The sequence below is a fragment of the Lepidochelys olivacea genome (assembly GCF_965140295.1).
Source record: "Lepidochelys olivacea isolate rLepOli2 genome assembly, chromosome: 3".
NCBI classification, from domain to species: domain Eukaryota; kingdom Metazoa; phylum Chordata; order Testudines; family Cheloniidae; genus Lepidochelys; species Lepidochelys olivacea.
The window spans coordinates 29,254,494-29,269,530 of record NC_140413.1 but is presented as its reverse complement, the minus strand read 5'-3'; the positions used below and the strand labels follow the sequence as shown (position 1 = coordinate 29,269,530).

The window sequence follows — 15,037 nt, the reverse complement described above, 5'->3', positions numbered from 1 at the left end:
TGGAAGTCACAGTCAGGTTATCCCAGTCCAAGCAGCATATGGCTAGACATGTTAAATATTTGAGCACATAACTCCATAATTCCCAAAGCTAGAATTCCAGAAATTAAAGAGAAGTAGATCATGAGGAAGCGAGAGAGCACAGAGTAAGGAAGAGATAGAGGATAAGAGGTCAAACAGAGACAACGAGGAGAGTAAAAATGGTGTGTAGCAAAAGATAGCAGAGAAGAAGTAGAAAGGAGCAGTGAATTGAGATCATGGAAGGACAGAAGTTTTGCTGCACTACATCCCTGTGGAAGCTATAGGATTGGAAGACTAGCAGGAATCCTGGCCTCTGAGGCACAGAGGAGTTACATGATGTCCATCCTCTCAAAGGACAGGCCAATAATGGATTAGATTCTAAATGCTGATACAGCAGAGTGCAGACCAAAATCTAATCACATCTATGTCAGTGCTGGAATTATGTACTGGTATGTCTCAAGGCCTGGGATGACTACTGTCTATTGGTAAAGGATTGGATAAGAGTGGGAAACAAAACCAAAAGGACTAAGAGTTAACTTCAGAGAACAGTAAGATATTGTTAGGGCTTTTTCCTTGAATGTTACATTGAATGAATAAGCTTTTTAGCTATTTCTTTGTGTGAATCGTGATTCATTTTGGTTTTTAACAAAGATATAACCAATGGCATAGTTTTAATTTGGGAAGTGCAGGAGCAGGAAATAAACAAGAGTTTGAGGGAGTCTGGAAGGCTGCACAGGGTCCAGTGACATCCAGCAATTAAGTTTTGGTGGTGAGCTGTCTGAGCACTAGCATCACGGCTCCCTCAGGATTAGCAAAGGTGGGGAAGGGATTAGTGGAAAGAAAAAGACGTGCTGCCAGAGATGATGAGTCTGATGGACGGATTAGAATTTGAAACCTTTAGGAGGAGGGGTTAGGGGAGAGAGCAGGCAGGTGCTTTCCCAACGTAACTGAAAAACTAAGAAAAACTTGAAATGTTACTGAGTAGTTATTTGAAGGCGAACTTTGCACATGCCTGGATTCTGTGCTTGCAAAGGGAGTTGCACATATAAAATAGTAGCTTTGAAATCTGGCCCTAGAATACCAAAGGTAATGTGACCCTCTTGTTCCTCAAACCTAAAGTTGTCTCTCCTTTACAAAATGTCCATATGTGTGTGATGTGCGGACAGTGCCTCTAACCCTTCTCTTCAGTTTAATGTCTTCCCCAACACTGTTTTTCTCTTCTTCTTTTCTCCTTCTTCTCTGCTATCATTTGCTACGCACCATTGTTTACTCTCCTCATTGTCTCTGTATAAACTGTTATAGTCTATCTTCTCCTTACTTTCTGGACACTCTCTCATCCTCATTGCTCCATTTCCCCTTTAATTTCTCCTTTGCATACTATCACAGCCAGCTCACCATAACAGACCTTCAGTATTTGGGATTCTTCCTAAAACCTCATTTAAATGTGTTTACCATGGTTAGCAACCCCCTACTTTGAATGTATAAGTAATTCAGCATAAAGGGCTCTCTCACACTTTCTCTCTGTTATATATTACAATAGTGGGTTAATGAGATGGAATCACTATTAGGCTAAAACCTTCTACTTTATATTCCATTACAAATAAGGATGGTAAATCATCAGATTAGCGTGGGGTGGAATTGAAAGGAGTGTTGCCTAGTGGACAGAACACTGGAGTGGAACTCAAGACTGGGTTCTCTTCTCAGTTCTGCCAGCAGTCTGCTAAATTACTTTGGGCAAATAACTTCATCTCTCTGTGCTTCCGTTTTCTCTGTCTATAATATGAGGATAAGAATACTGATGTCCTTTGTAAAGTGCTTTGGAATCTATTGTTGAAAAGCCCTATATAAGAACTAGATATTGTTAAATTATTATTATTACTATTCCTAACTCTCAAAACTATAGGCTAAGCAAAAAAGAACAATAGATATTATACATGGAAAAATTTATGAAAAATAACCTGATTTGATGCGTGGACTGTTTTTGTATATATCCCCACAACTTCTCAACCACACTACAATCTTCTCATAGTGTGTCTGCTCAGACAGTGTGAATACTAATGATCACCTTTAAGGACGACTAGCTTGGCTGACCTGTGCTCTTGGAACCGACTCCCTTCCGGTGGTATCACAGGAAGATTTATGCATGTTAGGATTCCATACCTTTCCCCCTAGAATATCAATGATGTGGTCCACTGGTGGCCCACATAGAGTTGGCTGGTCACGTGGTGATGCTGATTCTCTTCCTCATTTCCAACTGATAAACTGTATTACAAAAAGCCTACAATACATTAATCTTTTCCCTGATATTACTTCTTCGTGTAAGCAATTGCTGTCATTGCCACAGAGATGTTATTTGATCATGAATGGGAAGGAAAGTCCCTTGCATGGTCATAAATAGAAGATCCATGAGGTCATCTCTGAATGTTGTCTAAACTTGATAAAACTTTGAGAACCTCATTCCTCGAGGCCTTCTAAGACTTCTGAGTTCTTCCAGTTCAAAATTCTTCCCCCCCCCTTCAATCTCATTAAGGTAAGATTATAAATAACACTCTGAAGTTATCTTGCTTTCTCTCCAAGGATCTTGGAGCACTTTGTAAACACTAATGAATTAAGCCTCACCACACTTCTCTGAACCAACAATTAGTAATATTCCCATTCCACGGATGGGAAAATGGAGACACAGAGAAGTGTAAGTGCCTTGGTGATAGTAACAGAGAAGTCTGTGGCTGTTGCAGGAATAGAACACAGATTGCTGACACTCTCTCCTGTGCTTAAGCCACAAGGCTCCTTCCCCTCAAAAGACAACTTTGGAAGTTTGATTCCTGAGGTCCTTGGTGATGCGAAGAGTCTGTATTTGGTACACAGAGAAGAACGCTGCAACTTCTATCCTGTGTTCCTCTGCTGACTGCCAGTTCCTTCTCCTCTCTCTGTCCCCATCTTCCTTTTCCTTTCCTCTGCTCTCAATCTCCTTCGTGACTCTTCACCCCGGCCTCTGCCCAATCCTGTCTGGTTGGCTCCCCCGCAGCCTAGCAACTTGTGGCTCGCCCCTTGCATGATTTGCATCTTCGTATCACAGAGCTATGAAGATGCACTTAGCAGAGGTGACGAAGGCGCACACCCGCGGGGTGTCCGCAGCTCTCGCACTGGATAGCTAGGATAGATGCACGTGTCTAGCTGGGCTCGTCCTGGGAAACCGGGAAAGGACCTGGCCACGGTTTAATTACTGAGTGCTGCTGGGGTGAGAGAGATCAGTGTGTCACAGAGCATGGATCTGCAAAGGACCCCCCCCCACACACACACACTCACTCACACAAACAACCCCACTGAAGCACTCAGAACTTGTGCACAATACTTTTACTCTACGGCTAAATCACGCCACTGGCTGCAACTTCGGGTTTGAGCTCTGCCCCCCCCAATGGTTATATAACACCCCCACCCACCCCATCCGCTCGGGAACAGTCCGTTTACACGACATAGCCCCGCCGCAAAAAAAACCAACCCAACCCAACCCAAACCAAACAACCCCCTCCTGCAAACAACATGCCAAGCCAGCCCCCTACTCCCGGCGCCGGCCAGCTGACGCCGATTTGCCACCTCCCACCCAGTTGCGTTGGGCTGAGCCCAGGCAGGCTCCTGATTGGCCGGCGGGATCACCTCAGCTCTCCGCCTCCTAGCGCTGAGTCACAATACGAGAGGCGGAGGCAAGCCTGGGCGGCGAGGGCCCCGCCAGGGGGACTCCAGACGGCGGCCGCCGGGAGCCATGGGGGTGTGAGAGCAGCGCGGGTGACGTGCTACGTGACGCTGCTTCCCCCCGAAAGGAAGCCCCTTGGTAGTTCTTGGTGGAGAAAGGAGTCAGGGTAGCCCGTTTAGAGGCTGCACCCTCCTGCACAGACGTGCCCTGATTCCCAGAACAGCGCGGTGCGACTCCAGACCGTGTGGCTCTCACTAACAGAAGCTGGTCCAGTCACAGACATGATCTCCCACCCTGTCTCTTGTGATTCCCAGGGCTAGTCCTGTGGGTGGAAAACTAGCAGGGTTGGGCCCTTAATCTGGTCGCTTTGGCAGGGGCGCCATATGATGAGCAACTGCACTTGCAAAAGGCGAACGCCCCAGGTTTCTGATACAGAGGGGTTCCCCCCCTTTAGTTAATGCCCCGGCCTGTTGGCTTGCTGACTGCTTTTTTTTTTTTTGGCTGGTCCCCCCAGGACTGTCAGTTGAGGGTGAACTGTAATTTGGGGTTTTTCTCTCCTGAGCTCTTCATTTTTTATGTCTGGGCAATGTATAAAATTAGGTCCCGCATTTGCTCCCCCCTCCCCCGCGGTGTTTGCACAGAATGTAACTTTTAGTATAACCCCTTTTGGTATATTTGGCCAAAGACGTCCCTGATATAATCCCACTGATAGGATTTCAGCGTCATGCCTGTAGACCTCTGTTTAATTTCTAATGAACCCTGTTGAATTCATCCCATTACATTCTGTAGGACTTTTCCAGCAGGGGAGGCAGATTTGAAATGCACCCCACACACCAAAATCTGTCTGCCCTGAATTGTGAGATTTAAAAAAAACAAAAAAAAACCGAGTGAACATTAAAAACCCATGGAGGCAGTTTCCTTACCTAGGGCCTGATCCAAAACCCATTAAGTCAACGAGAAGAGTCACTGACTTCAGGGAGCTTTGGATCAGCCCCCAAATGCCTTATCCGGTGGGATGCTGAGTCCCTACTATTAGATGCTGGGCTGCTTTAATTCCTACTGATGTCAGTGGGTGTTTGGGAGACCAGGTGAGTAAGGGAGTATCTTTTATTGGACCAACTTCTGTCAGTCAGAGAGACAAGCTTTCGAGCCACGCAGAGCTCTGTGTCTTGTCTCTTTAATATCTTGGGGCCCACACTACACTGCATCTACACTGCATGCAGCAGTGGGTGTCCGGGACATTCACAGGATCAGGCCCCAAGCGACTGACACGTGATAGGTCTGCTGCGGTGTAGGCTGAAGGCTGCTTTTCTGAAGCTTTCCTGATTCCCCTTTCGCCCCCCCCCACCTATCCATGTCTGTATCCTGTGGGTCCCTCCTCTAGGGCGGGCACTAGCCAGCCAGTGAGGTCAATTGACATCTCTGCAGCAAGCTGTTTGCACACAAAGGACAGTCCCAGGACAAGGCAGTAAGTAACTGAGCTTCCTCTTGGAGCGATAATATCAGTTATTGGACTAACTTCTGTTGATGAGAGACAAGCTTTGGAGCTACTCAGTGCTTTGTCTTGATATTCTTCCCTACCTCCTTCTTTGCCCTAAAGGAGAATAAGGGGTGAGGGTGGGGTGTTGTGTATGTGTGATGTGTTTTTGCCTTCCTGTGGTCCTGGGAGCTGTTGATGCTTTCTGTTTGGGGGGGGGGGGGGAGGTGCGGCGAATCGATGATAAAAGGAGGAATTGGGGAGTTTATAAAACACAAGGAGGATTTGGGGTGGGGCAATGGGAAAGACAGAGCTGGGTTTTTAACTGCTTTGGGGTATTGAAATCCTGAGCTTTAAGCTAGCATCACCAGGCAGGCTTTTCATCCTCCTCTGGCATGTGGTGCCATGACCTTGGGGGTCCCTTCTCTCACCTGCTTGGATTCAGATCCGTGCCTTGGATGGTCTGAACTGCCTGGAGCACTAGCTTTTTCTCTTAATTCTGGGTCTGGTTTTAGTAACAATTTTAGTGAAAATAATAATTCTTGTGAAGAAATGATATAGCTTACTTTCCTCCAGCTAAATTCTGTGTTCAGGTTCATCTGAATGTTTAATTTTAAATTGGCTTGCTGGAACCATCAATGTTAGGCTTTAGAAAGTGCTCCACCAGATCCCCAAAAGGCTAGGATGAGAAATCCTCTTTCCCTGTCTGCCTCAGTCAAAAAATGAGTGGAGAGGAGAGAGCTGGGTTTCTCTCTTTAGTTGTTTATTCTCGGCAAAGTGTACCCGACTCCCCTATAGGCAGCTGTGAGCTGAGCAGGGAGTTAGGAAACGTGGAGTCTGTTCCCAGCTCTGCTACTGACTAACTGTGTGACCTTGGGCAAGTCACTTCACCCGTCCGTGCTTCACTTTTCCCATATGTCTTTACCTGCCTTTGAGATCTACTGAAGAAACATGCTACATTAATGTCACTAGACTACATCCCAGCTTTAGATGAGAGGGGAAAAGGAAAGGGGGATAACCAGGCCAGGTGAGGCATAGATTTAAGGTAAGTAAAAGCTGGTTTGAGGGTAGTGGAATTTGTGTAGTGGAATGTGTAAAACTGAACTTCAATTTTTGTTTTGTGGTGTTTTCCTTCTGTAACAACTAGCAGTTGTTTTGAGCGATAGATCCTCTTTGTCCTTTAAGAAGAGGGATTTAAACTTTCATTATGTACTTTATTATAAGGTTTTATATGAATGTCATTATATTCACCCTCATTTTTGAGACTGTGCTACGTGAGAAGAATTTGTGTTGTGTTTTGAAGAAATGCTATATTTTGTGCGAATTATGTTTTTATTATAAAACAAGAGTGTGCTTCACTACTATGTAGTAGCCTGTCTAATAATACTTAGATAACCAAGATGATGTTTTCACCACTGATATGTGATAAACCTTAACTACTATGCTTTGGAGTTGATTTTCTCTTTCATATGTAAACTCATTGGCCTACCAACAGACCCCTTAAACTCCACTTTGTTCTGTTTTGTTGTTTCTTTGCTTGTTTTCATTACCATGGCAGAAAATATATATGTCAGCAACTTTTAAATAGCTGTAGATAAGGATTTGTCATTGTCAGCATTTCAATTATAAAGTCAGATGGAAATTTCTGCTTGCTTTAAAAGTGGCATAAATTCTTGGAGTGAATTTAAAAATGAAAATCAAGTAAAAAATAATCCCCTGCAAAATTATTTGACAATCTCAAGAGTAAGGGTGCGAAACATAAGAGCAGTGGAACACTAATGGATTTCTGATGCTCCTAGATCTCTAATAGCTTTGTTTTTAAACTAAAATCTTCATGTTATTAGCCCAGGATGTGAACTGCATGCCAATATCTGCTTTCTTGACTCATGTGAGTACCCCATTCACTTCAGTGTGACATTGGGTTGTCAGGAAGATGAACAGGATTTGATACTAGGCTTTTTTTCATACATCATATGTGTATGCTGTGTAGGTATGTGTGTGTATATGCACACACACAAAATGATGACCAGAACAACTCAAAATATAATAAGGGTTTGATCTGAAACTCTTTAAATCCAGAAAATATAGAGTCAAAGGCTAAGAGACAAATCTTACTTTGTATTATTATAAACCATACAACTTAATTGAAAGAAAGGGACACTAGGCCACAGAGAGGTCCCAGCTCAGAGTTGAATATGCTCTATTCTTGGATCACCAGACCACATTCTGCATTGATTTACCTTTCTAAAACTCCTGTGACTTCAGTGGAATAGCCTGGATCAGCACCAGAATATAGCCTGCTGTATTTTCTCCAGTTATTTTAAAAGTTTCTAAATCTCATGTACTAATTTGTACTTTGCTGTCTATCTGTTGCATTTATTTTGACCCCGTTGGTAAAGTATGTGAGCACCTCAGAATCTTTACTGTATTTATCCCAATAACAGCCCCGAGAGAAAGAGAAATATCCACATTGATCCTCATTTTACAGATAGGAAACTGAGGCACTGAGAGACTAAGTGCCTAAGGCCTCTGTGGTAAAGGAGGCAGTTGAACCTGGGTCACTCCACTCCCAGGCTAACATGCTAACCACTGACCCTCCTTCCTGTCTTTGCACACGAGGTTTCATCACTAGCAAACTTCCACTCTCCAATTTGATTGAGCTCGCTTTTTTGGTTTAAAGTGCTTTTATAAACATAGTACTGCACTAACATAGTACTGCATTTTTTATTTAACTAAACATAGTACTGCACTAACATAGTACTACATTTTTTATATAACATCAACATTTTCAAACTGAAGGACTTCTTGGGCTTTTGGAATGACCGATGTTGAAAATGATGGCAACTCCATACAAGCTAAAGGACATTATTACAATGAACGATTGCCGTGGTTCTTCAACTTCATTGCAATGTGACCCCTTTCTGACAACAAAAATTACTACATGACCCCAGGAGGAGACCGGAGACCGAGCCCAAGGGCTCTGCTGTAGGTGGGGGGCATGTAACCTTAGCCATGGGTGGTGGGGCTTGGGCTTGGGACTTGCTGGGGCCCTTGGCCAACACTAGCCTTGGCAACCCCATTAAAATGGGGTTGCAACCCACTTTTGGGTCTTGATCCACAGTTTGCGTAAGATAAAGAAATACAAGTATTTGCACAAAGGCATTCTTGTTTGATATGTGCTTGTGTAACATCAGCAGACCCTGGTTTTTGGCAGGCAGGCTTGAACCTGGGACCTCAGTGTATGAGCCTCTACAGCATGAGCTAAAGGCCAACTGGCTGTTAGCAAAGGCTGTAGAGCAGACTCATTAATTTCTTTCTCTCTCTTTCTCTCTCTCTAAGTCAGAGGTGGGCAAACTACGGCCCGCGCCCATGGGACCATCCTGCCCAGCCCCTGAGCTCCTGGCCTGGGAGGCTTGCCCCCAGCCCCTCCCCTGCTGTTCCCCCTCCCCTGCAGCTACGCCGCTGTGCAGGCAGCGGGGCTGCGAGCTCCTGCTGCTCTGAGCAGCATGGTAAGGGGGTGGCGGCGGCGCACACACGCGGTGGTAAAGGGGTTGGGTAGGGAGTCCCAGGGGGCAGTCAGGGGACAGGGAGCAGGGGGTGGTTAGGGGCGAAGGTTCTGGGGTGGTCAAGGGTTGGGGAACAGGAAGGGTTGGATAGGGTCTGGGAGACCTGGGGGGGCCTGTCAGGGGGTGGGGGTGTGGATAGGTCGGGGCAGTCAGGGGACAGGGAGCTGGGGGGGAGGTTGGATAGGGGGTAGGATCCTGGGGGGGGGGCAGTTTGGGGCGGGGAGGAGTTCCAGGAGGGGGCAGTCAGGGGAAAAGGGGGGGGAGGGTTGGATGGGTCGGGGGTTCTGAGGGGGACAATCAGGGGCAGGAAGTGGGAGGGGGCGAATAGAAGGCGGGGGCTAGGCTGTTCGGGGAGGCACAGCCTTCCCTACCTGCCCTCCATACAGTTTCGCAGCCTGATGTGGCCCTCGGGCCAAAAAGTTTGGCCACCCCTGCTCTAAGTGGTCTCAGTGCCACTAGATGGGACAGAACACCACACCCAGAAGGTGTGTGGGTTACACTTGCATTTCAAACATGGAAATGCAGAAGTGAACTAGGGAACTTTATTTACTAGGGTTGAACTGCAGAATATTTCTGATATTTGAAAAATAATGGTTGGGCCTAATACATTAACAGAGGGCAGATTACTAGGCACCGGTAGACAAACACAACAGAAGTGTGTGGGTGTGGTAGGGGCATGTTTCAGCAGCTAGGAAGTTGGTGGGCCTGATTTTTCTCCTAGGCTGTTGCCCCTGGACCATGCTGGGGAGGCCTTTGGTACTGGCTTTGGCTAATAGGTATGTGATTAAAATATGTTATGATTAAGCCGTATTTTTAATATCCCAGCCTTTCTTGTTGCTTTTCTTGCTTAATCTTATTTACAGAATAGTCTAAAGCAAACTTCTTTTATCTGTCATGCTGGCAATGAGATATTAATTTTTAAAGCCAGGCATACCATACTTGGAGCTTATAAGGTCATGTCATCATGGCCTACATAGTGTATTTCTGAATAGGTGAGTGAGTGATCCATACTTCAAACAGGTGGAGTTTCCTCCTTATTCTTCACTTGAGTGGGTGGCAGCAGGATTTTTCCTCTTCTTCCTTGTGGTGATACCAGGAAGTTTACTCCAGTCCCCGCCCCCAAATGAGCATATCGCTTGTCATCTATGGAGGCCAAAGCTGTTGTTTGGGAGAACCTGTGTATCTGCACTGGTATTTAACCTACCCCAACTCTCCATTTAAAAACCGATAGGAGAACACTTCAACCTCTGTGGCCACTCAGTAAAAGATTTAAGGGTGGCAATTTTGCAACAGAAAAGCTTCAAAAACAGACTCCAAGGAGAAACTGCTGAGCTTGAATTGATATGCAAGCTAGATACCATTAACTTGAGTTTGAATAGAGACTGGGAGTGGCTGGGTCATTACACATATTGAATCTATTTCCCCATGTTAAGTATCCTCACACCTTCTTGTCAAGTGTCTAAATGGGTCATCTTGATTATCACTACAAAAGTTTTTTCTCCTGCTGATAATAGCTCATCTTAATTAATTAGCCTCTCACAGTTTGTATGGTAACTTCCAACTTATCTGTATGTGTACATATATATATATATATATTCCATTCTATGCATCCGATGAAGTGAGCTGTAGTTTTTACATCCTTACAACTGAGACGAGTGGGGCAGATCCTTAGCTGGAATTGTCACAGCTCCGGTGACTTTAATGGAGCTATGACGATTTACATCAGCTGAGGATTTGTCCTCAGGTTTTGGCCCCTTCCAGCATTGCACTGGTTTAGTGAAAAGTTCCTACTTATTAAAGGGATAGTATACGTTATTATTAACGGTTGTTTATTATTCATACTGTTATAGTTTCTAGGGACCCTATTCATGGGTGACGGTCCACTGTGCTAGGTGTTGTACAGATATAGCAAAAAGACATCTCTGTAGATGTGTGTTGTTTTTTTTTTATTGAGCTTTTGGTTTGCTTTGCATTTTAACGTGCTACAGATCATCTTCTAACAGCCTGCCAGACAACTCTGAGTGCAACATATTTCTGACTCAAGAACTTGTTAATGGCAACAGGGAGCGCAGAGGGGTTATAGGAATCTCCTGATTCTGCTTTGTATATTCTGGTTCATCAATATCATTGTGAAATGTATGTGCAGATACTATGTAAGGAGTTATGTATGTATACTGAGAATATGTTACTGAAGTCTATTTCAAGGCATTAGTCACCAGAAAATAGGTTTTCTGTCAGACAAGAGATGTTTAGCCATTGTGACAGACCCAGATGAGTGGGGTACAGGAGTCTGGTAGGAGGCAAATATACTGGCCACTGGATGAATAGTTTTCTGTTCCCTGAGTGACCAGAGCAGGGGCTGCCCTAGAGCAATCAGGAACCTGCTAGAACCAATTAAGACAGGAAAGCTAATCAAGACACCTGGAGCCAATTAAGAACTTTCTAGACTCAATTATGGCAGTCAGGCTAATCAGGACACCTGGTTTAAAAAGGAACTCCCATCAGTTAGTAGGGGGCGCGCAAGGAGCAGGGAGTGAGAAGGCATGCTGCGGCAGGACTGAAGAGTTCAAGCGTGATCAGGCTTCAGGAGGAAGATCCTGCAGTGAGGATAAAGAAGGTGCTGGGGGAAGGCCATGGGGAAGTAGCCCAGGGAGTTGTAGCTGTCACGCAGCTGATACAGGGAACACTGTGGACAGCTGCTATCCACAGGGCCCTGGGCTGGAACCTGGTGTAGAGGTTGGGCCTGGGTTTCCCCCATCCCCCCAACTCCTGATTGGACACAGAAGGAGTTGACCTGGTCTGTGAGAAACACCAGAAGGGAAGGTCTAAATTGGAAAGGGATCTGGCCTGTTCTCGACCCACTAGGTGGGACACAGAGACTGCAGGGACTGTTCTCCATTTTCCCTATGCTGGCCAGTGATGAGGTTAGCTGAGTGGACAGCAAGTTGGACCCACTAGAAAAAGTGGCCAAACTGAGGGCTGCCGAGAATCTCTGAGGCAAGCAAATCCACCAATAAGCGCAGGACCCACCAAGGCAAAGGAGGAACTTTGTCACACCATCTATCTATTGTGACAGGGTCGGGCCAGATGGCTACAGGAGAGTGATTTTTTTTTGTTTTTTGCTAAATGGTACTTTATTGTCTTTAAAACTAGCAGTTAAAATATCTAAAACAAAAAGAAAAGTTGTCAAGAAATAAAAGATGAACTGTTGAGATCCCACTAATTTTTGTTACTGCTGTGGCTCCATTACATTTTATTCCTTGTTTTTCAGCCTTCATTCTTCAGATTCTCCTAGCCTATGAATATCATCAATCTTTAGAATCATTCTAACCATCTGAGTAGCCAGAGCAATCTGTTGCTTTTTACTAATTAAGGTTTCTATGATATGCTGTTTCTTCGTACAGGAGAGTGATAGAAGGCAGATATATTAGCCCCAGGTTAAATAGGTCCCTTTTCCCTGGGTAAGGTAACAGGGAAGGTTCCAGAACAATCAGGAACTTTCTGGAAACAATTAAGGCAGACAGGCTGATTAGAACACCTGCAGCCAATCAAGAAGCTGCTAGAATCAATTAAGGCAGGCTAATCAGGGTACCTGGGTTTAAAAAGGAGCTCACTTCAGTTTGTGGTGCGTGCAAGGAGCTGGGAAGAAGAGGCACAAAAAGCTGAGAGTGAGAAGGCGTACTATTGGAAGACTGAGAAGAACAAGTATTATCCGACATCAGGAGGAAGGTCCTGTGATGAGAATAAAGAAGGTGTTGGGAGGAGGCCATGGGGAAGTAGCCCAGGGAGTTGTAGCTGTCACACAGCTGTTACAGGAGCCACTGTAGACAGCTGCAATCCACAGGGCTCTGGGCTGGAACCCGGAGTAGAGGGCGGGCCCAGGTTCCCACCATCCCTCCAACTCCCTACTTGATACCGGAGGAGTTGAACTGGACTGTGGGTTCCACCAGAGGGGATGGTCTCTGGCCTGTTCTCCGATCCACTAGGTGGATCAGCAGAGACTGTGGGGATTGTTCTTCTTCCTTTCCCCATGCTGGCCGGTGATGAGGCTAACTGAGTGAACGGCAGATTTGAGCCACGAAAGTGGCCAATCTGAGGGCTGGCGAGAAAATCCGCTAATAAGCGCAGGATCCACCAAGGCAGAGGAGGAACTCTGTCACAACTGGTGAAAGAAGTGGCATTTAGTGTGCACAGCGTGGCGGAAGAAGGAGGGCGTTATTATTATTAAAAAAAGAAAAAAAGGAGGTTTTTTTCCACCACAGTGGACGAGGTAGTGCGGGCACTGATACAAGCCATGGCTGCCCAGCAGGAGGCTACCTGTGTCCAGGCAGCAGGATGCAGTGTGGCTGCAGCAAGAGACTAATCGCCTGCTGATGGACCAGGCTGCTCAAGACTGGGCTATGTTGCGGGAACTGGTAAATCAAGTGAAGGCCCTTACAGAGATGAATCACGGCCATGATGGGATGCCGGATCATATGGGCCAGCAATTGCCTGCAGAAAATGACAGGGGAGGATGACACAGAGGCATATCTCCTGGCCTTTGAGAGGACAGCCCTACGGGAGGCCTGGCCTCAAGATCAGTGGTCTGGCATCCTTGCCCCATTCCTGTGTGGGGAGGCCCAGAAGGCCTGCTATGATCTGCCTGAAGAAGCTGCAGCAGACTACCCCCAGCTGAAAGCAGAGATCCTGGCCAGATCTGGGGTAACGACCGCAATGCAGGCCCAGTGGTATCACGAGTGGAGGTACCAGGAAAACAAAACCCTGTGGTCCCAATTGTTTGACCTCATCCATCTCTCACGAAAGTTGTTGCGAACTGAGTCCCGGAATCCAGAGGAGATACTTGAGGTTCTGGTCATCAACTGGCACATGAGAGGACTACCGCCAGACTTTCGTGCCTGGGTAAGCCAGAACGAACCCTCCACCTACGACGAGGTTGTCGCACTGGTAGAGAGGCGAAGGACGGTGAGGGAGCTGACCCTTCCAGTTGAGGAAGAAGCACCCCGGGTTAAACTAGCAGCACCAAGCCCTAGAGCTCGGGTGACTGGGCCACCAGGAGAGCTCAGGTGGAAAAAGAGAGGGGCTGAAGGCCCACCAGAATCCACAAAGAGTCGGAGCACTGAGGGGGAAGAGGGTCATGATGTTAGACTGCCCAAACCGAGAGACCGGGGAATGTCTAGGGCACCATACGGATGTTACGCCTGCGGGGAGTGGGGACACATAGCTGCACAGTGTCCCAATGCTGAGGAGCCTATGCAGTATAACCTGGGGAACTGGGCAGACACATGCTCCCTAATCCACCTTGTGGGGGTCTCACTAACCCCACATATGTACACCAGACCAGTGAAGCTAAATGGGGTAGCGACCACAGCACTGGTAGATTTGGGGAGTGCTATCATGCTTGTCTTGGGGAAGCTCGTGAAGCGTAATCTGCTGCTGTGGGCTAAGCGTATGGGGATAACATGCGTCCCTGGGACAGTTGGTTATTACCCCACCATCCCAGTAAAAATCGAGATTCAGGGGAACACTACTGAGGTAGCAGCAGGTGTAGTCACTAAACTCCCGTACCCGGTGCTCATAGGGAGGGACTTCCCAGGGTTTGGAGACTTACTCCCGGTAGGGGAATTGGAGAAAGGGGGAAACCCTGAAGTCAGTGAGGCATCCACAGTAGACTGTCAACCCCCAATCTTCTTTGAAATATCCCCAGATCTGTTCTCCACTCCCAGACAGGGTAGAAAGTCAAAAAGGGAAAGGATGGCAGCTGAGGCCTTGGGAACCCGAATACTGACCCAAAGCCAGAGGGTCGCTCTTGTAGGTAGGTGGACCTGAGCAGCTGAAAAGGAGGCCACCCAGGAGGGAGAAGCACCCGAGTCTGTCCCACACCTTAATGCCTCTGAACCAGTAGAGGCAACAGAGACTGGCCCCCTAGAACTTGGGCAGATTAGCCCTGGGAGAGGAAATTTTGGATGGGACCAGGTTGAAGACCCGAGGTACGACAACATTAGGAAGAAGGTGACCAAAATAGATGGGGTCCCCGTGGAAGGGAAAACCCAGGGACCACGACCCTACTTCATAACAAAGAAGAATCTCTTATACCACGTTGCACCAGTACAGAGGCAGAAGGTACAGCAGATCCTAGTACCTCAAAAACGCCAGAATGCAGTATTAAGTCTTGCCCATAGTCCTCTTTTTGGGGGGCATTTGGGGGTAGAGAAGACCCTGGCATGTGTCCTGCGATGATTCTTCTGGCCCGGAGTATATGACGAAGTGCGGAGGTACTGTGCTTCC

The 15,037-nt window shown here is 46.6% G+C and overlaps 1 protein-coding gene across 2 annotated transcripts in view; it reads left to right on the top strand.

The window, feature by feature from the left end:
* The window catches only part of LPIN1 (lipin 1), a 108,321-nt gene that overhangs the window by 45,691 nt on the left and 47,593 nt on the right, over positions 1-15,037 (top strand). Inside the window, exon 1 of one of the 2 annotated variants that reach the window (XM_084624309.1) lies at positions 5,105-5,177. The exons of the other annotated variant lie outside the window; for it this stretch is intronic. The gene's annotated coding sequence lies outside the window, so the exon portion shown is untranslated. Of the gene's footprint in view, positions 1-5,104; positions 5,178-15,037 lie in introns of those variants that run through there. 2 annotated transcript variants of the gene reach the window in all.